The 14,695-nt window shown below is 38.3% G+C and overlaps 1 protein-coding gene across 1 annotated transcript in view; it reads left to right on the top strand.

Moving 5' to 3' along the window:
• LOC144581147 (uncharacterized) overlaps positions 1-14,695 on the top strand; it is a 206,818-nt gene that overhangs the window by 114,307 nt on the left and 77,816 nt on the right. The window lies entirely within an intron of this gene.

The following is a 14,695-nucleotide window of genomic DNA, read 5'->3' as shown; positions in this document are numbered from 1 at the left end:
GAAATGTCCAAAAGATAGTTGGATATGAGTCTGGTATTTGGCAGTTAGTGGTGGGCAATAAATAGAGACTGTACATTGACAAAAAGTACATGCTGTGACTAGAACCAAGCCCTTAGCTGTAATCAAATATATGATTTAGTTGAATTATTTCAATATAACTATACTCAACTATTATAATTGTTTATTTTATAATAATCTATTTTGTCTCATTCTGTATATAATGTTGTATAAAAATCATGTAAGGCCTAATTACAGATTCTTCATTCCTGTAAAAATCAGATGATTCTAAAATTAGCAAGAATTTATACATCTATAGGCCAAGCATTTGGTTTCAAAGTCATAAAATAAATTTATTGCCCAACAGATACATCCAAAGGTTTTACTTTTATAAAAAGAGATTAGGTTATAAAAATGGGCAAAGATTCAGAGGTTCTTATCTTCTTCAGATAAGATGAAGAACTCCTCCTAAATTGTATTTATTCTTGAGTGTTCACTCTGCACATTGCTGTCATTAATCTTTCTGGTTGATGCTTAGCCTGTTTTTGCAACGTTTTATCTCTAGGGAGGATGCCAGACTGAGGCTGAGTTATAAGTCATAAAAATGAAACCTACTAAAGAGAGGACCACCTGTGTTACTTTTGAGTCAATCCAACTGGTGTTCTTGCTAGGAGATACATGGTGTAACTAATTAAAAAAAATTAAACAAAACAGATATATCTGAACCTATATTTTCTAATGAGTATCATCCTTCAAAGTCAAAGTGTAATCCTTTTGGGAGATTTGTTTACCATTGCCAGAGACTGAATATTGGTTATCTCCAAAATTCATGTTAAGATACTGACTCCCAATGGGATGATATTAGGAAGGGTGGTCTTTGGTAGGTGATTGGGTCATGAAGGCAGAGCTTTCATAAATGGGATTAATGCCCTTATAAAAGAGACTCCAGAGAGCTTATTTGCCTCTCCCACTATGTGAAGACACAATAAGTCATCCTCTCTGAACTAGGAAGCAGGGCTTGCTTCATCAGACACTGAAGCTGCTGGTCCCTTGATCTTGATCTTGGACTTCTTATCATCTGGAACTGTAAGAAATAAATTTCGGTTGTTTTAAACCACCCAGTCTATGGTATTCTGCTATAAAAGCCCAAACAGAATAAGATACCCATCTATTCATTAATTCATGAAATCGTTAGCTGCTGAGCTGATACGTGAACTATGCAAGAAGATAAATGTTACATTATAAACACAATTTATTTTTACTCAAACTTTATTATCTAGCTTTATCACATTTAGCTCAATAGAATGAGTTCTGCCAGTTTCCAAAAATTATTCCTCCCTCAAAGAATTAAAATGTACCACCATCACACAAAAGCATAAGAATGATACAGTGGACTTTGGGGATTCGTGGGGAAGGGTGGGAGGAGTGTGAGGGATAAAGGACTACACATTGGGTACAGTGTACACTACTCAGGTGATGGGTACACCAAAATCTCAGAAATTACCACTAAAGAACTTGTTCATGTAACCCAAACCACTTGTTCCCCCAAAACCTATTGAAATCAAAACAATCATGTTTAATGGTAATGTAGCTATCCTAGGAAAGGACCAACCCATTTTTATCACTCTTTATCATTGGCCCATCACAGATGAGAGATTTCTATCTTATGGAAAAATTTGTACAAAGTATATATAAGGATGTATATTTGCAGCATTACTTATATACATTAAAAAAAAAGATACAGTCATCTAGTAAATGCCACTGAGTCATACACCTCAATGGTAAATGACACATTTTGTTATATATGTTTTGCCATATTTTAAAAAAATAATAATAGTTAAAGAAACTAGTGAATTGTATCCTTTAAATGAGTTCATCGTATGGCAAGTGAACTATGTCTCAATAAAGATATTTTTAACCCTCCCCCCAAAATAAAATGTAAACCATTGAGAAGACTCAAAACAATTATTCATAGACCATGAAGACATTCTTGAAGTTCTAAAAAATTTTTCTTTTTTGTTTTTTTGAGATAGAGTTTCACTCTTGTTGCCCAGGCTGGAGTGCAACCTTGGCTCACTCCAACCTCCACCTCCCGGGTTCAAGTGATTCTCCTGCTTCAGCCTCCCTTGTAGCTGGAGTTACAGGTATCCACCACCATGCATAGCTATTTTTTTTGGGTACTTTTAGTAGAGACAGGGTTTCAGTATGTTGTCCAGGCTGGTTTCAAACTCCTGACCTCAGGTCATCCACCCGCCTCAGCCTCCTAAAGTGCTAAAATTACAGGCATGAGCCACCAGGCCTGCCTGAAGTTCTAAAAATGTTTGAAGCAATAAGAGTACAATAGTGTCAGACAAGATGACTCCTTTGAAAGATTGTTATGTTTATACATAAATTTAGTCACATTATTTATCATAATGATTGTATGGATTGGGAGGAAGAACATGTAATTTGTATCAGGCAGACCTGACTTCAATTATTAATTTTACCTCTTTAATAAATGTATGACCGTCTGTATGTATGTGTCATCACTAAGACTATTTCATTATCTAGTAAATTAGAGATGGTGATAATACATTATAGATATTTTGTGAGAATCAAATCAATGAAAAGTAATTAGCATGGTGCTAAATATGCAGCATTTGAATACCAGATTATTCTGAGTTGATTCTATCAGTGAGTCAGTCTGTTCCTGGAGACAGCTCACTGATGCCAAGGACAGCTTCTTTTTTGAAAGGTAGAAGTCCTGGCAAAGTGAAAATTATCATATGATAGCTCATGTTTTATGAATGGGTCTTGGGAATGTTGAAGACTAAGGGCCATCCATGCAACTAGGTAAGAATCAGTCCCTAATAATTTAGCCAGTGAAGAAACTTGATGTTATCCTTTATTTAATTCCAAAATGTTTTAAAGAAATATTTATATTGCTAATGAAGACAGGTACTGTCTAAATCTTGTTAACTGAATTTTCATTTAAAGGGGCCCTTGATTAGGATTCTGGTTAACCTTCTACCTCAGTCAGTTTCTCTTGCCTGCTTTACAATAATAAATAGCCCATGAAGCATTCCTTCTGGTAATGGCTTTCCTCATTTATAGTGTCTTATACATTCAAAGAGTTTACACTTCATCTTGTATATTAATTTGATACTAATTGTGTAGTCAGTCTAAGCCTTCCTTTCCATGGCTTCTTCCCTAAGCTGTCCTTTTCCTGAGGGCCAGTTAAGGACTAAAGTGCTAGACCTCACTTTAAAAGGATTGTTAATCCCCTTCTAGTCACCCCTTTGAACTCACTCCTCTTGCCTTTCATATTCAGATTGGACTGCATTCGTCTTCTGCATTGCTTTGTAAAAAAAAAAAAAAAGAGAGAGAGAGAAATAAGGTGGGGAGTAAAGGAGAAGGTGGTGGTAGAAGGAGATTATATAAAGATGGGAAAATGGGGTGGGCGTGGTCGCTTACACCTATAATCCTAGCACTTTGGGAGGCTGAGGCGGGTGGATTGCCTGAACTTGAGGTCAAGACCAGCCTGGGGAATATGGTGAAACCCCATCTCTACTAAAATATGAAAAATTAGCTGGATATGGTGGTGCATGCCTGTAATCCAGCTACTCCAGAGGCTGACACAGGAGAATTGCTAGAATCCACGAGGCAGAGGTTGCAGTGAGCCGAGATCACTCCACTGCACTCCAGCTTGGCTAATAGAGCAAGATTCTGTCTCCCCCCCCAAAAAAAAGATGTGAAAATGAGAGTTGTGTATAGGAAGAAACCTTCACTGCCAGAAGTTAAAGTGAATGGCTTATTACCTTTTATAGGTCAAGGACATTCTCTAAGACTCTGTGAAATCTATATCTTGTTTACCCAGATATATGCTCATATGTATATATGTAGGAAATTTCACATCCCATTTCAGAGACTATACATACCTCATAAAGTGCATCAGTAAGCCTCAGTTCAGTAGTCTACATCAGTGACCTCCCATCACGAAATTTAATCACACCATTTGCAATTTATGTGACACTGATTTGAGATTCATTTTGTGAAAATATTTGACTTACCTTATAGTTGGTTGATTTCCTAGTATTCTACATGAGACCTTCCTCTGTCCCTACATTCTTTGGGCTTACCCATTTCCCAGGCTTCCACTGCCCTCTCTGTGAGTAGTTAACCATTTTTTTCTCCTCCTTAGAAAGCTCATGAAAGTTACAAAACTTCTATCCACAAACAAACACATATACGTTTATAGTCTTAGTTTGGCACTCAACCTGCTAAGCACGCATGTTCCACCCAAAGTTCATCCATGGATGCAAGGTTTGGAACTCCTGGATTAGAGGGAACTAAATGTTTATTTATTATTTGGATTCAAGCATGTGGCATTTTTACTTGGTTCCTAAATATATTCCAGTGGTTAATAGAAACAAGGTTTTTTCTTTTGTTTTGTTTTTTGTTTTTTGTTGTTGTTGTTTTTTCTTTTTAAGAACTATGTAATCCAGTTTCAGATATTCTTGGCTTTGAGCTTCATTATGGAAATCTTGATTAAATCCCCAATGTTAAAAATGTTGGTGGCTCTCATGGAGCTCCAAAGAACCCAGTATAGTACCTTAGACTCTTCTACCATCCTTCAGGGTGCTGTGAGACTTGGTCCATTGTGCTCAATTGAGAACTAAGTCAATGTGTCTTATTATTATGCTAAATGATGATGGAAAACCAGTCTGTTTCCATTAAAAATAGTCTTTTCTGGCTTGACTTCCTTTGGATAGTTCTCAGTGTTTTAGAATTTGAACTCGCCGCACCTACATCTGTCCTCTCTAAGACAGCGACAGAGAGGAGGCAATGAGTTGACATGGACATCTTTGTGTGGGTCCTTAGGCCTCTACAGTAATTTCCTCAGCAATGCCCCCCTCAATCATTGGGAACTATTCTGGCATTAGATGATGTAGTCCAGGACTTGTGAAATAGAAGGTCTGTGCTCTCAGCTCATCTAGGTGCAGTTATTCACCATTGTGCTGACTTAGACTCACCTCTTCCCTTGCCTGCCTTTCAGGTCCTCTGAATCTCAGCCACATCCTCCATCCAGCCCCAGAGTCAGATTGTCCGCCTGCAGCCTTTGCAGTAGTGTCACCTTGCTCCTCATGGCAGTGGCCCCATGGGAGGCCTGCTGGCTCTAAACATTCAGCTATTTTCTATATCCTCCCCTAGGAGCATGTGAAAATATCTGGATGCATTTATGCCAGGTAAAAGCTGATGGAAACTTGGCTCTCTCTATGCCTAGATCTGCCTTGAATCCATTTTTCTTCCATTACGATTATCCCTTGTTAGTGAGGGGACACTCAGAAAGGTGATTGTTTTAGTCTATTTTCTGTTACTCAGAGTAATTTATAAAGAAAAGGCATCTATTTCTTACAGTTCTGGAAGTTGAGAAATCCAAGAGCATGGCACAAACATCTGATGAGGGTAATCCCATGGGAGAAGGACAGAAGGCTGAAGCAAACATGTGAGGCAGAGAGAAGAAATCAGGCAAAACTCACTTTTATTACAAATCCAGTCTTGTGATAACTAACCCACTTCTGCAATAGTCTTGTGATAACTAAACCACTTCTGCAATAATGGCCTGAATCCATTCATGATGGATCTACCATCACCTAATCGTCTCTTAAAGACTCCATATCAACTAAAAGTCAACATGAGTTTGGGAGCAGACAAACATTCCAACCATAACAGTGGTGTTCCACAGTTCCAAAGACCAAATTTGGAATAATTCCACTTTGTTTTTAATTTTACCCCTAAACCCGTTGGAAAATGTCCTCAGATTCTAGTGAGTGGTGGTTCAGGGGCATACTTATGTATGGACTCTCCCACTTCCTTTGTGGCCTCTTACCCTTTCTTTTTCCCTCTCTCTCCCACCTCTCAGAATGCTACAGTTTTGTTTCTGGATAGTGTACCATTCAATTATATCATCTCTTTAGTTCTCCCAAATTAGTAAAGCTCTAGAATGCCAATTGGCCAGGCTTACCTTCAATCAATCAATCTCTCTCTCTCTCTCTCTCTTTTCCCCTCTCTCCCCCCGCATGGCTGCAGTATAATTAACGTGCCATAACATTCATCCATTGTAAATGTACAACGCAATGATTTTTTAAGTAAATTTAGAGTTGTGTAGCTACCACCGTACTTTCAGTTTTCAAATATTTTCATTATCCCAATAAGATCATTCATGCCCATGTACAGTTAATCCACTTTCCTACCTCCAGACCCCAGCAACCACTCATCTGCTTTCTGTCTGTATATATTTGCCTATTCTGGACATTTCCTATCAATGGAGTCATGTAATATATGTCACTTTGTGTCTGGCTGATTTTACTTAGCATACTGTTTTTGAGGTTCAACTACATTATAGCAAAGTATCAGTATTTCATTCCTTTTTAATACTGATTATTATTTCATCATATGACTATACCACATTTTGTTTATCCATTCATTTGCTGATGAATGTTTGGGTTGCTTCCATCTTTTGGCTATTGTGACTAGTGTTGCTTTAAACATTCATGTAAAAGTTTTTGTTTGGATACCTGTTCCTAATCCTTTTGGGTATATAACTAGGAATGGGACTGCAGGGTCTTATGGTAATTATACATTTAGCTTTTTGAGGAACTGCCAAACTGTTTTTCATAGTGGTTACCTCATTTTACATTTCTACCAAAAGAATATGAGGATTTCAATTTCTGCTCATTCTTACTATCACTGTCATAATCTTTCTTTTTGATTATAGCCATCAAAAGTCTTGACTCTTACTATACAAAAGGAATTTAGGAGTCTCTGACTTCAAGACTGCTGTTTTCCTGAGATGCCCTCAGGAATTAAACACCTAATTTGATGATAAAATCTCAGTTAGAATATTTGTTTTTTATATGGTGTTAACCATTCCTTGAAGCGCTGAAACCCACTAATTTACTGGCAGGAGTTAATGAGGATGTCCTAAAGTAAAGTGATTTAAGAAGAATGAAAATGGTTGAATGTTTAAAAAATATTATTATTGATATATTTGCTCTTGGATATGGATTGGGGAGAGGGAAAGCTCAAAACTGAATATGACTTGTAAAGCAATATGGGAACATGAATGGGAAAATATATCAAAGGTTATTTGGCCCAAAGAAGAGTGATTATGGGAGTTGATGCCAACTGCATTAAGGAAAAAAGATGACCATGTGAAGGCAGCAAAAATATGCCCAATTAGAATTGGCCTAGAAGAACATTAAAATGAAGGTCATTTAACAAAGTCATCTGGAAAAAAAAGTGACAAAAAAGTTAAGTCAGCAGGATTGCTAGGAAGTAAGCACTAGAGCAAAGTGTGCTATGTAATCAAAGGAAAAGAGACAGGCTTTTCTGATCCTGATCAGATAGTAGCTAAGATCAGCTTCTCAAAAGATAGAACATTTGTCCTAAATATAGGAAGGGTAAGTAAAGTCTTATTAGAACAGAAGGAAATTTAAATCAAGACCACAGGAAAGATCAGTGAAAATGAAGACTTGCTGCTATCTAAGATAGTGATATGACCTACTATGGGGGCCAAAGCTCCCAAGTTCTCAAGAGATGCACCTTCAAAAGATGGTCCCAAGGCTTAGGTCTAAGCCACACATTTTTGAGGAAGCAACCTATCTAGGGAGACCAGCATCACGGTATATAGTAAGCTGGCTCTACCATTTACTAGCTATATTACCTTAGGCATTGCATTCATTCTTCCTAAAGCTGAGCAGCATCATTTGCATGCAAAATGTGTTTAATAGTATTTACCCCACAGGGTTGTTGAGTGATTAAATTATGTAGCATCTGTAAAGCTTGTAGCACATGGCAGCCACTCAGTATACTATACCTCTTATTATTATTGGGTGTAACAACAATGCTTTTAAAAGAGAGATGAATACCACTAGCATTACTGAATGTGGATTTTATACAGTTAACAGCTAATTTATACTCGAGAGACAGGCAAGACTATTATCACTGGGCCTTATCTAGAAAATAACTAGCAGGACTTGGGCTTGAGATATACAGAAAATGTTCATGGAAGGCAGTAGAAAGAAAATTTATTATGGGTGAATTTAAAAATGCTGTTTGATCTTCAGTAAATGATGAATTTCTCTTTGAGCCATAGTAGTGTTACCCGAAAAAGGGGGCCTCAATCCAGATCCCAAGGGAGTGTTCTTGGATCTCATGCAGGAAGGAATTCAAGGCAAGTCACAGAGTACAGTGAGAGGAGATAGCTTATTGAAAGCGACTCCATTACATAGTAGGGTGTCCTCAGAAAGCAAGCTGAAGAATGCACCTTCTTTGTTTTAAGTTTTTCATATATAGGGGTCTTGTCTATGCAAAGGCTAAACTAAGTTGTGTCTACGTGTGAGTGAGCAGACAGGATGACAAAACTTATTATTCTGTTGATTTAGAGAAAACTATCCTTGACATTTTACGGTGTATGCACATCAAAGCTCTTGAGAACATATTGTTTTGGGTATTGGAACACCTGGACTTTTTGTTGTTGTAGGAGTTTGTCCTTGTGGGCCTTATCAAGCCTTTTTATTTAGCTGTAAACATCTTAGGATCATGGCTTGTGACTAGAAAGGAATGTGCCTTGTTATTCTCAAGATGGATTTTTTTTTTTTTTTTGAGACAGAGTCTCACTCTGGTGCCCAGGCTGCAGTGCAGTGTCACAATCTCGGCTCACTGCAACCTCCGCCTCCTGGGTTCAAGTGATTATCCTGCCTCAGCCTCCTGAGTAGCTGGGATTATAGGTACTCACCACCATGCCTGGCTAATATTTTATGTTTAGTAGAGAAGGAGTTTTACCATGTTGGCCAGGCTGGTCTTGAACTGCTGACTTCAAGTGATCAACCCACCTCAGCCTCCCAAAGTGCTGGGATTACAGGCATGAGCCACCATGTCCAGCTGGAATTGGTTTTAAAATGATGTCACTCTGGCTAGGCTCTTGCTTCCCTAACAGTGGGTATATAAAAGTTATCCTGCAATTGCTTGTGGACACTGCAAAATACTTACAAGCAAAGGTGTGGAAGAGGGCACCATATAGGACACTGCTTGTTGTCTCTGACACATCCTAATCCTGTTTCCACCTCAGGACTTGTTCACCTGTTATTCTCTCCACTTGGAACTCTCTTCCCTAAGGTAACACATGAATTGCTCCCTTGCTTCCTTCACGGCTTTCCTCAAATGTCACAGTCTCAGTGATGTTTTCCCTGACCACCCTATTTAAGGGAACCCCTAGCATGCCTTACTTCCCATTCTTGCTTATTTCCTCCATATAACTTTTCTTCATCTATCATACTGTCTGATGTCAGCTTCACAAAGACAGGGTTTTTCTCTTTATGTTCACTGCTGTATCCTCACTGCTCAAAACAGTGCCTGGCATACTATGGTGCTCAAAAACTATTTCTTGAAAGAATAAATGATTTGATTCCATTTCAACCCTGTCACATGCCCAGGATCAGTGGCTTAAAAATTAGAACAAACCAGATGGGGAAAAGAAATGAATGTGAAAACAGGATTGAGGCAAAGCCTGCCACAGCACTCCTTCCTTAATGTATTGCCTGCAGGCACCCTGATGAAGTTTATAGATCAGTGGAAATATGAAAAAGGAATAGCTGATTTCCAGCTATTTCACAAGAGGCTGATCGTGAAAGTCTGATCCTCCTTTTGAGGTCACGTCTCCTATGGTTTACTCTCAAAGCAAAAGTAGCAGATCAGCAGCCGAAAGGATACAAATGCACTAGGGACACACTTGTAAAGACACTAGGGATGACTAAACCACTGACGCCGAAGAATGCGGTGTCAAAGTTGGGAGGTGAATAATTTGTGGAGACACTAGGGGTGACTTGACTGCTGACAGCCTCCCTTTTATCTCTTACAGTCATGCCCTAAGTTCCGTAGACTTGGCATCCCACACAGAGGAAAACCTCTACCAGATTTGAGAGTTAAGGGCTTTGGGTTGCTGTATTTTACACCCACCTCTCTGACTCCTTATTCAGTATCCAGAGACAACTTGTTTTACTACAGAAGGCAATAATTTCCCTATTCAGGATGTCATGTCGCCAAGGTTCACATCCTGTGCTGAGGCCTTGAAATTCTTGCTGTGTCAGCCCTAGAGTAATCTCTATTCTGTGCCTGAACTACAAGACCTAGTTTCTAATTTCGTCCTCACTGAGGCCTCCTTTGGTCAGGTCTGACCATGGCTTACCCCACCAGTCACAGGTTCTGTGTAATATCACATTAACAAAGCATCAGAAGAAAGGCAGCATGGTCTCACAGTATATGAAAAGCAGGCATAAGAAGCAGGAGCCAAAATTCATGAAACAAAACATAAAACTATCAACATGGTGTCTCAGTTGAGAAGTGTCACTATGCCAGATGAAAAGGTGAAAGAAGAGCCAGGAGATTTCTCCGCTATTGTTGCAGGAGAAGATGAAACAAAATTGAGTCATAGGAATACAGACATCATAAAATGAAAAGACCATCTGGATGTTTGGGGGGGGGTGTCAATAGGAAATTATAGGACTGATCACGAAAGTTCTAGTGCCAGTTCCCTGTGCATTGCGTGACTTCATTTATAGCATTAGGCCTTCCAGTGGGGACCTTTGACATGGCCATTTAAGCAGTGAATGAGAGACATGGTTTTAAACAAGTGATCCCAATGAAAGCAATGCCAAAGTTGGGAGGTAAATCTGGTTAGGTTAAGATTATTTTTTGTTTTCTCTATATTTTCTTATGAGTTAGTGGTGCTCAGTGGGAACAGAAGGCCTGGTTTTTTCAGACACCCTGTCCCTGGGATTAATTTCATAAGCAAACAAGCAAACAAATAAACAAAACAGTTCCAAATCAAATAGTTACACAGAATGTACTGAAATGCAGAGAAAATTGTTAATCTGCAATAAAAAATAATGAAAGTGATTTTTAGAAATTACATTGTTTTCAACAACAGTATGGTGTGGGGAAAGAACATTGGCCTGGGAATCCAAGCCAGTTCTCTTCTGAGGTCTGCCACTGCCATGCACAGAAGAGGACTGACATACAATGCTCCCTCCTGAACCTAAATGGCCATGACAAGATAAAAATAAAGGGAAACCTGTATTCCCACAGAATCCAGAGATGGGAGCCATCTAAATGACAATGACTTTGTATAATTCCAGCACCAATATCCTACTTGTTGCCTAGTGATATTATGGGTGAAGTATCTCTAATTCCACTTTATTAGGAATCTTACACTATTGGTTGTCCCCAAATCTTCCATTTTCCCTGGTTTTCTGGCTCATTCCCATTGCCAGTTAAAGAGACTCTAGCTTCTCTCATCTTAATAAATGCTGACAGGATCTCAAATGCCTCTTCCATATCACTGCAATGTTCAGTATGAAAGAAAGATGGTGTAGATATAAGATAAATGTAGGATAAATGAGTTTAAGTAAAAACCTTGCAGTACTAAATCTGAATGTGGAAGTAAATTTCCTATTATCCAAACTGAAGAAAGGGAAGACTTCCTGTTCCTTCATTATAGTTCCAAGCTCCAAGCAGTGACCAAAGAACCACTGGTGTGGTTTTATCTTTTATTTGTTTTGGGTTTTTTTGACACAGGGTCTCACTCTGTCACCCAGGCTGGAGGGCAGTGGTGCGATCATGATCCCCTGCAGCCTCTACCTCCCAGGCTCAAGCAATTCTCCCACCTCAGCCTCCTGAGTAGCTGGCACTACAGGCATGTGCCACCAAGCCCAGAAAATTTTTCTTTTTTTCGTAGAAATGGAGATCACAATGTAGCCTGGGTTAATCTTGAACTCCTGGGCTCAAGGGTTCCACCTAACTCAGCCTCCAGAGCTGGGACTATAGGTATGAGCTATGGTATGATGTGGTTTTAAACCAGTGAAAGTAGCCTCTATGTTGCAAGGTGGAGCTGGCTAGATTTGCACTATTCTTAGTTTCCTCTCTATTTTCCTGTTTCTTTCACAGATCAAGGTACATTTTCTTTGCCTGTGATTAGGAATTGTGTGGTTCATTGGAATATAAAGTAATGAGACCCATTTTCCCATAAGACAGATACATTCACTGAGGAGTTAATACACTTTGCTCTGAGATAATATTTGTACAACAAAAAACCTGAAGTGGTTCTCAAAGTGTCTATATTTTAGTCTGTGCCAAATAGGATAGCTGAATAAACATAACTGAAGTAATCAAAAACCGCCAATTTGATGGCAGCATATAGGCATGTCCTGATTGTAAAGAATAACATGTATATTCTGTTATTAACTGGTATTAAACATTAATAACTGCAAATCTACTTTTTTTACTTGGAAATCAAAAGTATGTGTTTATATCTAGATATTTGAATTTAGAATTATATCCCAGTTAGGTCTTTATCAATGATCACTCTAAATCCTTATGTCATGCTATCTCCATCCTCAAGTGTAACTAAATCATGGGCATATTTTTAATAACTAACCACATTTGAAAATCTTGATGCAGAGCAGATAATGTATATTCCTCTTGATTAAATATCAGGTATAACATAGATCAGAAATATACATTCCCAGAATTTATCCCAGAAAATTCATGAACTCAAGATGGGGAGCTACCATTTCAGGTTTTTTTTCCCAATAATTGATGATTGATGAAAAGTTGAAATGTAGTGTTATCTACATTATAATGTATGATTTCCTTTTTAAGAAGTAGGTTATACGTTGGCAACTTGGGATAACTATTTATCATAAACTATAATTCAGTATGTTTGAAAGAGAGTTAGAAAAGAATACTAAACTTATGTGACTGAATGACTTCCACAAAAATTTGGAACTGCCTTGATTAATCAAGAATGAACCAAAACCGCAAAAAAAAAAACTCAGAGTCTTGAAAGTTGAGATTTGTAAAGATCAAAAGTAAATAATTATTATTGTTTCTTGATGCAGTTGCTAAGAATTTTATTGTGTATAATTTTTACTTCAGTGTTAAACAGCTATTGTGATAGGAAGAATTTCAGTTCTCAACAATTTCGCTTCGTCAAGGATAGAATAAAACAAAGAGTTTGTGCTATCTTGGTCTCTGGTTATAATAAAAGCTATTCAAACAGTTTTTATATGTTCATTATTTTCCATCTATTTTTCTGCGTGCTCCTCTGTTCATATAATACTAACTGCCTCAGTCGGCTTGATGAGATCAGTGAGATTGGCCAGGTCAACAAGGCCTAGAATTGGGCCAGACACAGGAGGAAGATTCAGGAAGGTAGAGAGGAACATCAGGAAGATGAGGTAGTAAATCACAGGGACCCAGCCACAGGCACTAAGGTTAATATACAACACTCCATCTCCAGGGCTCTGATTTTGGACGAGTCATGGTGAGACTCTGGTTCTGTAGAAACTGAATGTCAAGCAGAAACTCAGACATAAAAGAAAGAATATCTGTGGGAACTGGAGTGCAACTCAAGTGGATTTATTAATAGCAACCAGATCAGAGTGCTATTACCAGAACAAAGTGCAGAAATAGTGCAGGGCTATAAAACAGACTGACTTTTATAGAGAATGGGTGATAGGTAGAGTTTCTTAAGTTCTCACTGTCTGTGACCTGATTTTTACCAGAACTTGGAGCAAGGCTAATCCTACCAATAGGATTATGTGGTCCTGATTATAGTGTTGGAGGCCTGCTAGACAGAATTAGGCAGATCATTGTACACGAAATAAATTATCATTTGTTTAAGTTTAGTACAGGAGTTGCAAACTATGACCTACTGCCTGTTTTTGTACAGCCCATGAGCTAAGAATGATTTGTACATCTTTAAGTTGCTAAAAAATTAAAAAAGAATAATAATTTATGACGTGAAAATTTTATGAAATTCAAACTTCAAGGTCCGTAAATAAAGACTTATTGGAACAGAGCTATGCTTATCTGTTTTCATATTGAATATGTCTACTTTCATGCTACAATGGTAGAGGTGAGTACTTGTGACTGACATTCTTTGGTCTGCAAAGCCTTAAATATTTGCTATCTGGATCTGTACAGAAAAAGTTTGCCAAACTTGGTTTAGTGTTTAAAGTCAACTCAAGGACTTGATCATCCTTTGAATAAAGCCTGTTTGTCCCATCTTTTGAGCTTTGATTTGATATGACAAAACAATCTTTTTTTAAAAAAATTTTATGACAGGGTCTTGATCTGTCACCCAGGCTGGAGTGCAGTGTCATGATCTCAACTCACTGCAGCCTTAACTTCCTGGGCTCAAGCAATCCTCCCACCTCAGCCTCCCAAGTATCTGGGACTACAGGCATGTGCCACAACACCCAGCCAATTTTTACGTTTTTTATAGAGGTGGGATCTTGTTAATGTTGTACAGGCTGGTCTCGAACTCCTGGCTTTAAGCAATCCTCCTGCCTTGCCTCCCAAAGTGCTAGGATTACAGGTGTGAGCCACTGCGCCTGGCCCCATTCACAATCTTGAAGGTATATTCCTAAAACCAAGGTAGTCCATGAAATTTTGATCCAGCCTTTTCCAAGATTCTGTTTGACCCCTTTCCTCTTGTTCCTTTTGCTGAAGTCCCAGCAGGCACCATGGTCTAGTATACCTTTATTATGATATCCAGCAGATCATAGCTGGATGGAATCTTACAAGTTATAAATAAGAAGACCAATTTATAGGTCCACAAAGGGGATATATATATTAGTTCGCTTTAACAATCAAG

The sequence above is a fragment of the Callithrix jacchus genome, chromosome X, assembly GCF_049354715.1.
Source record: "Callithrix jacchus isolate 240 chromosome X, calJac240_pri, whole genome shotgun sequence".
Lineage (NCBI taxonomy): Eukaryota > Metazoa > Chordata > Mammalia > Primates > Cebidae > Callithrix > Callithrix jacchus.
The sequence above is the reverse complement of the archived record's forward strand: the minus strand, read 5'-3'. Positions and strand labels throughout refer to the sequence as shown.